Below are 12,291 nucleotides of genomic sequence, written 5' to 3'. Positions count from 1 at the left end.
TGTGACATGAATGCCATAGATCTTGACTTGCAACTTGGTACAATATAGATATACCTATGCTATAATTTAGTACTCCCTCCGGTTCACTTGTTAACTAATAAAGATATGAGTTCTAAGCCCCCCCCCCCACACACACACACACACCACACACACACACTATACTATTGGATTTGAAAGATGTTTCCCATGCTATACTTTTTAGGGAACACAACTCATATTTTCTTGGTTAAATCAATGGTCAAAATTTGACGGAGTCTGGTAAAGGATGCTCTTTACACGCTTCCGAGATGAATCACATATTCAAAACAATTTTTATAATCACAAAAAGTCAAAATAAGTTTACACATGCAAATGTTTATGTTATATGTGTACATTCTCATAGAAGAACATTCTTATTGTATTGCACAACGTAACAAAAAAGAAAAGAAAAATAGTGCCCCAAAATAGAAATCCTTTTCATGAAAAGTTGCAGCATTTGTGGCTCAAATATTTCTTTCTCATGAAAAGTTGCAATGTGTGTGGCTCTAATATCTTTACATGACTAATATTGATGAAACATTTTTCACATGAGAAAATTGTTAATTTTTTTTCACACATGAGGACGTATTCTCGGGTGCATCTTCGTATTAGTTGATGTAATACCACTTTCTTGTGAACACGCCATAAACAAAAAAATTACTTGTCATGAGGCTGATGTTGCTCAGGGCGATGGCATTAGAGAGGGAGCTTCATAGACATCAGTACACGCAGTAGGAAGGAAAATCCCATTATGTTCAACAAAACCTAGACTTTGTCTCCTGTTGAGTATAAAAGCAATAGCAAATATATGAGCATAAGTACCAATAAAAGAACAACATGCTGCAAGGGGGCAGAGGGCAAAAAACACATGGACATAAGTTGCAAGTGTCGGAAAAGAACCAACATACTCCCTCTGTTCCACAATATAAGATGCATCAGTTATCGTGCAAGTAAAATGATTGTATGTTTGACTAAGGTTGTAGAAGAAAATATCAACATCTTGAATACTTAATAGATAAAATATGAAAATATTTTTCGTGTTGGATCAGATGATATAAATTTGGTATCGTAGATATTGCTATTTTTTCTAGAAACTTGGTCAAACATGCACGTGTTTGACTTTTTTAAAAACAAATACACCTTATATTTTGAAGCGGAGGGAATATTTAATAACAGAATACATGAAGTGGGTTCACACAAGTTTCAGGCTCCAGCAAAGAGGAAATAGTCAAGAGAACACAAATCGAACTAAAAATGCAACAAATAATGTTAGTGTAGTATCACCGTACCTTATTATAATTCCATAAACTGTTCTCTAGCATAAACACTGCGATTGTAGTTAGGCAATGGATCTAGCCATCTGAAGTCAACAAAAGTACTATCAAAACGAAAAGTAATTCCAACAAAATTAACTCCACAACACAGAGAAAATGATACACCACCTATAGTAATTGAACTCGCTTAAAACATCAGCATGCAACGTCTTCCTTGCTATGCTGCCATCTCCTTCATTCCTTAAAACGACCTAGTGAAAATGTCCAATATTCAATGGTTAGAACATATGGCGACAATCCTAATTGCTAGAATAATTTAGAAAAAATACCTCAATAGTCACTTTGCTTCTTAAAGTATCTGCCTCGACTTGTTCCTCACACATATCCATCAACATTGCACCAAACTGTGCATGATGCAAAAAAAAATGTGGTTAAAATTTCCATTTTATATGATAAAAAACACATTACTAATATAAATAATAAAATGGCAATTATCTGAAGTAGAAATCACCTTTGGAGCAGTACAGATAACTTCTCCCGCATATTCGACCAAAACGTCACCAACAAAAAGCCCAGCTACATCGGCAGGTGATCTCTTGGCCACCTAATTACCAAATTATTAAGTCTGCCTTGTCGAAATATGAATATCACTACCATCACTCTTGAGATTTTAGATTGCACATAAAGAACATTAAAAATAGAATTGTACATATAGTCAAGTATTAGCATTTTGAGCAACCCTGCATTTAGGAGAAAAAAAACCAAATAACTAGCTTTGCATGAAAACGTTCAAAATGTATCTCCCGCGAGTCCATTCACACCCTTATATTTGGGATGCTTTTGCCACTAAAAATTATGTTTTTCCAGCAATTATCATAATTATCTTTGAAGATCTTGCTATAACAAAAGTGCAGCAATACTGTAAATGTTGAGAAATCCACAGAAGATGAGTACCAAAGAATTTGTGTTCATAATAGTGAAAATGCCTACAAATGCTATCTACACACACAAAAACCATCCCAAAAAAAAATGCTTTGATCTTTCATGAACTAGTACAGTAATAAGTAAGAAACGATAAAAAGAAGAGTTTCATACATCTAAAATATACAAACCCTTGCCAAGATATGCACATCTCTCCAAAACTCGAAGTGGCAACATATCAATAGGCTTGTATACATGATTCCAAGCCAAGGTCGAATTATTTTTCTACAAATCAAAACAAAGCATCATCATATGCAAGGGTGCTAAAAATAAGATATCTAGCAGTGTTGGTATAGAAATGTGTCTACCCATATTTTCTCCAATGTTCCAAGCATCTTACAATAACTCCCGTTGAAAGAAAGGGTGTGTGGTTCTCTCCGTAGAAATTGATACCCACGACATCACCACTGTAATTTACAAGGGGACCTCCAACACCCGCCTAGTAAAAAGGAGCAAATAATTATGAATAGGCTGACCAAATGGCATCCCAAGCACAAGAGAATAGCTATAGAAAATTGCACCAAATATCATGCACAATAAACAGAAACATTTTCACAACAAAGAACAAACAGCGATAGGGATAAGAAAACAATTCAAGTGAAGTTTTCAATTGTACATCTTAATAGATATTCGCATCAAACATTTTCTTGTGGTATGTCTCAAAGAATTAGCACTGTCACATATTTAGTTATAATGGTGTAAGTCATGTCTTCTTAGGCATCTGATTATGCTATAAAGGTCATGTTTGGGCCCTTTCAAAAGAAGGATGTGCTGCTATTTTTTCATTCTCTAGCACATTTTGACTTACTTCCACAACTTTTAGCATGAAAGTGGCACTACAGCATCTATATGAACTAAATAAAATAGTTCAAGATAGTATAGCACAGAGGGAAGTACTAACACCAGTTCGGCATTTCGTTTAGTGAATGCGGAGATAAAAGCGCTATAGTTGGGCTTACCATGGTCGTCTGGCAGCTTGATACTAGAAGCTCCAAGCAATCAAATGTACTTGCTTGTTTTATGATTTTACCTTGTGCGCACATCACTCTACCATGATCATAGAAACGTCCAATCGCTAACACGGCTCCTCTTTTGATAACTTCACTAATCATAACTGCCTCTGGAAGTTTCTGATCAGATTTCACTTTAACAACAGCTATGTTATAGTGAAAATCTACCATGGATATGATGCCATCAGAGATATCCCCATTTGGTAAACACACCTTGATCTACAATAAGTTATCCGACAAAAAAATTAGGCAAGAAAAAAATACATATGTACTCCACCTTTTAATACTAAAAGTAGATTCACAAGGAACTACTACTGCATGCGCCCACCTTTACATCTGGAATCAAAATGTTATTCGTGTTAAGAGACCTTATTAGTGTTGCCGAAGTTAAGATTTTGTAGGTATCTGTACAAGCATTGGATGATATCACGAATCCTGAGCAAACTCTTATCCTCTTTTCATCTGAAAAAGAAGCAGGTAGGAGTCAACAATATGCAAATCTTGCACTATTTGGAGAGAGTGAGATGAGAAAGAGAGGGGGCGGGGGGGGGGGGGGTGACACTTGAAAATGAAGAGAGAGCAACGACGGACCGTGAAGCTAGCACAGCCACCTTCCGAGCTTTACAACTCCGGGAACCTGCCGTCATCAATGTCGCAAAAATCGCTCTCCACTGTAAGTTTGGACAGCTCGGCGTCTCTTTGAACTATAACAAAATAGGGTTTCCCCGTTAGATTCCCATAAGGATATAGATAACTATACGTATGTATGATTTATGTACAAAATCTAATGTCCAAGATAGTTGATTTTTTCTTGTCAGAAAAGAGAGCTAAATATTAGTCAGAAGACGTGATTTCAGTAGTAAATACTTTGCAGCTGCTCGTCCGCCTCATGATTGGCCATGATTTGCCTCAATCTGTCTACCATCTCCTGTGGCAGGGAGTAGGTGGACGACTCCTCGGATAGGGCAGCGCTGGGTGAGGACGGTGGAGACCGCGCCAGTGTAGCAGACGCGGCGCTTTCATCGGTCATCTCGCCCTCCGGGTGAACCTTCTCAGCCCACGCATCTGAACTCATCGCGTTGGAGCTGGACGCTCCGCCGGCACGCGGATCGTCGTCGGTGCTCATCCTCTTCTTCCCCCGCGGATTCATCTCGCGGTCGACGAGGTGGCGCTTCCGTCGGGCCTCCACCTCCCCGTCGTGGGCACGGGGCTCGCGGTCCATGCGCCGGTGCTTCTCGCTTGGGACGTGGATTTTTAGAACATCTGCATCCGGGCTCTACTATCCTGGCTGTTCAATATTGTTTTAAGATCTATGCAACACAACTAACTTTCTATATGAATTTTTTTCTTTTTTGTTTCTCTCGCATAAAATATGTTTTTAAGTTCAAACTTTTGCAACGTGGCAAATCTTTCTATCTAGAATCTACGATAAATCTTTCAGATTTTTTGGTCAAAAATAAATATATAAAAAAATGATTTTTTAGATAAAAAGCATTCTATCTAGAATCTAGGATAAATCTTTCAGATTTTTTGGTTAAAAATAAATATACAAAAAATGATTTTTAAGATTAAAAATCATTTTTAATCTAAAAAATCATTTTTTGTATAGGATAAATCTTTCAGATTTTTTGGTCAAAAATAAATATACAAAAAATGATTTTTTAGATCAAAAATCATTTTTAATATAAAAAATGATTTTTTTGGTCAAAAATCATTTTTCGTATATATACAAAAAATGATTTTTTTTGTATATTTATTTTTGACCAAAAAATATGAAAGATTACAAAAAATGATTTTTTTGATTAAAAATGATTTTTAATCTAAAAAATCATTTTTTGTATATTTATTTTTAACCAAAAAATCTGAAAGATTTATCCTACATTCTAGATAGAAAGCTTTGCCACGCTGCAAAGGTTTGAACTTAAAAACATGTTTTATGCGAGAGAAACAAAAAAGAGAAATGTGTTTGCACGAATAGCGATGCGCAGAATGGATGGCTAGATAGGAAGGGCCTGGGTGCAGGTGTTCTATTATATATTTTCGAGGAGGAAAAGGGCGTCGATCGCTTCACGACAAGAGCAACCCGCGTGGGAGGCGATGGGTGACGACGGCGACTCCGAAGGGATTTTAGGAGGAAGAGTTGGGCCTTGGGGCGTGGCGTTGCGGCAGAGTCCTCCTCGAGCGCGCCTAGGCCGACGAGGTGACAATAAACGCCCACCCACCACGCGCTTTGGGCTGGCCCATGTGCGGGCAGGGGCGCCCCTGATTTGTTTTCGTTTCCTTTTGTTTTTTGACTTTGAAAACTGCTAAAAAGATGAAAATCATTGCTGGATTAAAAACTTTAATAAATTTAAAAATATGCATGAATTTTAAAAATATTTCTTGATTCAAAAAATAATCGGGAATTTTAAAACTGCTCATGTATTTCAAAAAATGTTCCAAATTTCAAAACAAAACACGAATTTGAAAATTTTCTTGGATTTAAATTTTTTCCAAATTTCAAAACAAAACGTTCATGAATTTTAAAATATACATGGATGGAAAAAATTCTTAGATCTTGAAATATGACCCAAATTTCAAAGAATGTTCATCAATTAGGAAAGTATACCCATTTTTAAAAATGATACAAGTTTTATGATTTTGAAAAAATTTCACAAAATTAAAACGAGAAGAAATATAAAACATAGAAAATGTTCATAAGTAAGCGTGTCACAGTGATTGTCATGCTGTGAACATGAGAAGATCACCGCTCATGATGGGTTGGGTTCATGGTGTGGAAATTGTCTATATCGTGAAATATACTCCTTCTATTTTTATAGATATTATAATAAGTATTTTGATTCAAAAAAGGTTTTGACCAATAATTACATAATTAATGTAAACAAGAATGTGACATAAAATTGATGTTATTAGGTTTGTATTCAAAAGTACTTACTTATGATTGAGACGTTGTCTCACACAAACTATGTATTTACATGGTAATTGCTAGTCAAAATATTGTCAACTAGACTGAGTACAATATTGACTAATGCAAACTTAAAAGTTTATCATGACAAAATGTCTACATATGTGATCCGCGATAAAACAAAACTATTTAAAAACAGACAATATGAGGAAAAAGGTTCATACATTTGAAATATACCTACCCGTGTTAGTATCTGCACATTTCTTCCAAACTCAATGTTGGCGTGACACCTTGCAAAGACACGTGTAGTTGAATCTAATTCACGTCGATTTTCCTATGGATATCTGGGTTATGCCTTTTTTTTCTGGTGATGTGGGTTATGTCGCTAAGACCAAAGTGCAAAGCAGGAATCCTAGTTTGCACGGGCGCGGTGGACACCAATGGAAGACAAAGTCCGAGCCCCTCCTCAAGTTGATGTGCAAATCTAGTATCCAAACAAATTCAAGATGCGATTTCATTCGCCAAAAGATTATTTCAAGATGTGATTTCTATAATACTACATTGTTCAACATACACCAGTGTGTTAGGGAACGATTAGCCACCACTCTTCTTATTTTGAGGTTAAGTCTTCTATCAGCGATATTCTCCATATCAAAATCGAAGTCGGGCGGATTCCACGTGTAGGTTGGTTGAGGCTGAAGGAAATATGCCCTAAAGGCAATAATAAAGTTATTATTTATTTCCTTATATCATGATAAATGTTTATTATTCATGCTAGAATTGTATTAACCGGAAACATAATACATGTGTGAATACATAGACAAACAAAGTGTCACTAGTATGCCTCTACTTGACTAGCTCGTTAATCAAAGATGGTTGTGTTTCCTAACCATAGACAAAGAGTTGTTATTTGATTAATGGGATCACATCATTAGTTGAATGATCTGATTGACATGACCCATTCCATTAGCTTAGCACCCGATCGTTTAGTATGTTGCTATTGCTTTCTCCATGACTTATACATGTTCCTATGACTATGAGATTATGCAACTCCCGTTTACCGGAGGAACACTTTGTGTGCTACCAAACGTCACAACGTAACTGGGTGATTATAAAGGAGCTCTACAGGTGTCTCCAAAGGTACATGTTGGGTTGGCGTATTTCGAGATTAGGATTTGTCACTCTGAATGTCGGAGAGGTATCTCTGGGCCCTCTCGGTAATGCACATCACTTAAGCCTTGCAAGCATTGCAACTAATGAGTTAGTTGCGGGATGATGTATTACGGAACGAGTAAAGAGACTTGCCGGTAACGAGATTGAACTAGGTATTGGATACCGACGATCGAATCTCAGGCAAGTAACATACCGATGACAAAGGGAACAACGTATGTGAAGGAAATATGCCCTAGAGGCAATAATAAAGTTATTATTTATTTCCTTATATCATGATAAATGTTTATTATTCATGCTAGAATTGTATTAACCGGAAACATAATACATGTGTGAATACATAGACAAACAGAGTGTCACTAGTATGCCTCTACTTGACTAGCTCGTTAATCAAAGATGGTTATGTTTCCTAACCATGAACAAAGAGTTGTTATTTGATTAACGAGGTCACATCATTAGTTGAATGATCTGATTGACATGACCCATTCCATTAGCTTAGCACCCGATCGTTTAGTATGTTGCTATCGCTTTCTTCATGACTTATACATGTTCCTATGACTATGAGATTATGCAACTCCCGTTTGCCGGAGGAACACTTTGTGTGCTACCAAACGTCACAACGTAAATGGGTGATTATAAAGGAGCTCTACAGGTGTCTTCAAAGGTAGATGTTGGGTTGGCGTATTTCGAGATTAGGATTTGTCACTCCGATTGTCGAAGAGGTATCTCTGGGGCCCTCTCGGTAATGCACATCACATAAGCCTTGCAAGCATTGCAGCCAATGAGTTAGTTGCGAGATGATGTATTACGGAACGAGTAAAGAGATTGAACTAGGTATTGGATACCGACGATCGAATCTCGGGCAAGTAACATACCGATGACAAAGGGAACAACGTATGTTGTTATGCAGTCTGACCGATAAAGATCTTCATAGAATATGTAGGAGCCAATATGGGCATCCAGGTCCCGCTATTGGTTATTGACCGGAGACGTGTCTCGGTCATGTCTACATTGTTCTCGAACCGTAGGGTCCGCACGCTTAAGGTTTCGATGACAGTTATATTATGAGTTTATGAGTTTTTGATGTACCGAAGGAGTTTGGAGTCCCGGATGAGATCAGGGACATGACGAGGAGTCTCGAAATGGTCAAGACGTAAAAATCGATATATTGGACGACTATATTCGGACATCGGAAAGGTTCCGAGTGATTCGGGTATTTTTCGGAGTACCGGGTAGTTACGGGAGAAGCAATGGGCCTTGATGGGCTTTAGTGGGAAGAGGAGAAAGGGCCAAGGGGCTGCTGCGCCCCCCCTCCCCTTTGGTTTGAATTGGACTAGGGAAAAGGGGGCCGGCCACCTCTCCTTCTCCTCCACTTCCTTCTCCCTTCCTCCCCTCTTGATGGACTCCTACTAGGACTTGGAGTCCTAGTAGGATTCGCATCCTGGCCGCACCAATAGCCTTGGCCGGCCTCCTCCTCCTCCATCCTTTATATACTGAGGCAGGGGGCACCCCATAGACACACAAGTTGATCCTCGTGATCGTTCCTTAGCTGTGTGCGGTGCCCCCCTCCACCATATTCCACCTCGATCATATCGTTGCAGTGCTTAGGCGAAGCCGATAGAACATCATCATCGTCACCACGCCGTCATGCTGACGGAACTCATCCCCGAAGCTTTGCTGGATCGGAGCCCGGGGAGCGTCATCGAGCTGTACGTGTGCTAAGAACTCGGAGGTGCCGGAGTAACGGTGCTTGGATCGGTCGGATCGGGAAGACGTACGACTACTTCCTCTACGTTGCGTCACTGCTTCCGTTGCGATCTACAAGGGTACGTAGATCATACTCTCCCCTCTCGTTGCTATGCATCACCATGATCTTGCGTGTGCGTAGGAAATTTTTTGAAATTACTGCGTAACCCTACAGTGGCATCCGAGCCTAGGTTTTATGGTTTGATGTTATATGCACGAGTAGAACACAAGTGAGTTGTGGGCGATATAAGTCATACTGCCTACCAGCATGTCATACTTTGGTTCGGTGGTATTGTTGGACGAGACGACCCGGACCGACATTACGCGTACGCTTACGCGAGACCGGTTCTCCCGTCTTGCGGGCGACAGTCTCTCCAACTTTAGTTGAACCGAGTGTGGCTACGCCCGGTCCTTGCGAAGGTTAAAACGGAGTCAAATTGACAAACTATCGTTGTGGTTTTGATGCGTAGGTGAGATTGGTTCTTGCTTAAGCCCGTAGCAGCCACGTAAAACTTGCAACAACAAAGTAGAGGACGTCTAACTTGTTTTTGCAGGGCATGTTGTGATGTGATATGGTCAAGACATGATGCTGAATTTTATTGTATGAGATGATCATGTTTTGTAACCGAGTTATCGGCAACTGGCAGGAGCCATATGGTTGTCGCTTTATTGTATGCAATGCAATCGCGATGTAATGCTTTACTTTATCACTAAGCGGTAGCGATAGTCATGGAAGCATAAGATTGGCGAGACGACAACGATGCTACGATGGAGATCAAGGTGTCACGCCGGTGACGATGGTGATCATGACGGTGCTTCGGAGATGGAGATCACAGGCACAAGATGATGATGGCCATATCATATCACTTATATTGATTGCATGTGATGTTTATCTTTTATGCATCTTATCTTGCTTTGATTGACGGTAGCATTATAAGATGATCTCTCACTAATTATCAAGAAGTGTTCTCCCTGAGTATGCACCGTTGCAAAAGTTCTTCGTGCTGAGACACCACGTGATGATCGGGTGTGATAGGCTCTACGTTCAAATACAACGGGTGCAAAACAGTTGCACACGCGGAATACTCAGGTTATACTTGACGAGCCAAGCATATACAGATATGGCCTCAGAACACGGAGACCGAAAGGTCGGGCGTGAATCATATAGTAGATATGATCAACATAGTGATGTTCACCAATGAAACTACTCCATCTCACGTGATGATCGGACATGGTTTAGTTGATTTGGATCACGTGATCACTTAGAGGATTAGAGGGATGTCTATCTAAGTGGGAGTTCTTAAGTAATATGATTAAATTGAACTTAAATTTATCATGAACTTAGTCCTGGTAGTATTTTGCAAATTATTTTGTAGATCAATAGCTCGCGTTGTTGCTTCCCTGTGTTTATTTTGATATGTTCCTAGAGAAAATTGTGTTGAAAGATGTTAGTAGCAATGATGCGGATTGGATCCGTGATCTGAGGTTTATCCTCATTGCTGCACAGAAAAATTATGTCCTTGATGCACCGCTAGGTGACAGACCTATTGCAGGAGCAGATGCAGACGTTACGAACGTTTGGCTAGCTCAATATGATGACTACTTGATAGTTTAGTGCACCATGCTTAATGGCTTAGAATCGGGACTTCAAAGACGTTTTGAACGTCATGGAGCATATGAGATGTTCCAGGAGTTGAAGTTAATATTTCAAGCAAATACCCGAGTTGAGATATATGAAGTCTCCAACAAGTTCTATAGCTAAAAGATGGAGGAGAATCGCTCAACTAGTGAGCATGTGCTCAGATTGTCTGGGTACTACAATCGCTTGAATCAAGTGGGAGTTAATCTTCCAGATAAGATAGTGATTGACAGAATTCTCTAGTCACCATCACCAAGTTAGTAGAACTTCGTGATGAACTATAATATGCAAGGGATAACGGAAACAACTCCCAAGCTCTTCGTGATGCTGAAATCAACGAAGGTAGAAATCAAGAAAAACATCAAGTGTTGATGGTTGACAAGATCACTAGTTTCAAGAAAAGAGCAGAGGGAAGAAGGGGAACTTCAAGAAGAACAGCAAGCAAGTTGCTGCTCAAGTGAAGAAGCCCAAGTCTGGTCCTAAGCCTGAGACAAAGTGCTTCTACTGCAAAGGGACTGGTCACTGGAAGCGGAATTACCCCAAGTGATTGGCGGATAAGAAGGATGGCAAAGTGAACATAAGTATATTTGATATACATGTTATTGATGTGTACTTTAGTAGTGTTTATAGCAAACCCTCAGTATTTGATACTAGTTCAGTTGCTAAGATTAGTAACTCGAAACGGGAGTTGCAGAATAAACAGAGACTAGTTAAGGGTGAAGTGACGATGTGTGTTGGAAGTGGTTCCAAGATTGATATGATCATCATCACACACTCCCTATAATTTCGGGATTAATGTTGAACCTAAATAAGTGTTATTTGGTGTTTGCGTTGAGCATGAATATGATTTGATCATGTTTATTGTAATACGGTTATTCATTTAAATAAGAGAATAAATTGTTGTTCTGTTTACATGAATAAAACCTTATATGGTTACACACCCAATGAAAATAGTTCGTTGGATCTCGATCGAAGTGATACACATAATCATTATTTGATCTTGTTTTATTCATTTAAGTAAGAGAATAAATTGTTGTTCTGTTTACATGAATAAAACCTTATATGGTCACACACCCAATGAAAATAGTTCGTTGGATCTCAATCGTAGTGATACACATAATCATAATATTGAAACCAAAATATGCAAAGTTAATAATGATAGTGCAACTTATTTGTAGCACTGCCGTTTAGGTCATATTGGTATAAAGCGCATGAAGAAACTCCATGCTGATGGACTTTTGGAATCACTTGATTATGAATCAGTTGATGCTTGCGAACCATGCCTCATAGGCAAGATGACTAAGACTCTGTTCTTCGGAACAATGGAGCGAACAACAGATGTGTTGGAAATCATACATACTGATGTATGTGGTCCGATGAATATTGAAGCTCGCGACAGGTATCATTATTTTCTGATCTTCACAGATGATTTGAGCAGATATGAGTATATCTACTTGATGAAACATAAGTCTGAAACATTTGAAAAGTTCAAAGAATTTCAGAGTGAAGTGAAAAATCATCGTAACAAGAAAATAAAGTTTCTACGAT

The 12,291-nt window shown here is 38.8% G+C and overlaps 1 pseudogene; it reads right to left on the bottom strand.

Annotated features, from left to right (window-relative positions):
• Window positions 1-2,189: 2,189 nt before the first annotated feature.
• Window positions 2,190-4,505, bottom strand: LOC125519231 (annotated as a pseudogene).
• Window positions 4,506-12,291: the final 7,786 nt, after the last annotated feature.

This window comes from Triticum urartu, chromosome 7 (genome assembly GCF_003073215.2).
Source record: "Triticum urartu cultivar G1812 chromosome 7, Tu2.1, whole genome shotgun sequence".
In the NCBI taxonomy this organism is placed as follows: domain Eukaryota; kingdom Viridiplantae; phylum Streptophyta; class Magnoliopsida; order Poales; family Poaceae; genus Triticum; species Triticum urartu.
This window is presented reverse-complemented; position numbering and strand designations above follow the sequence as displayed.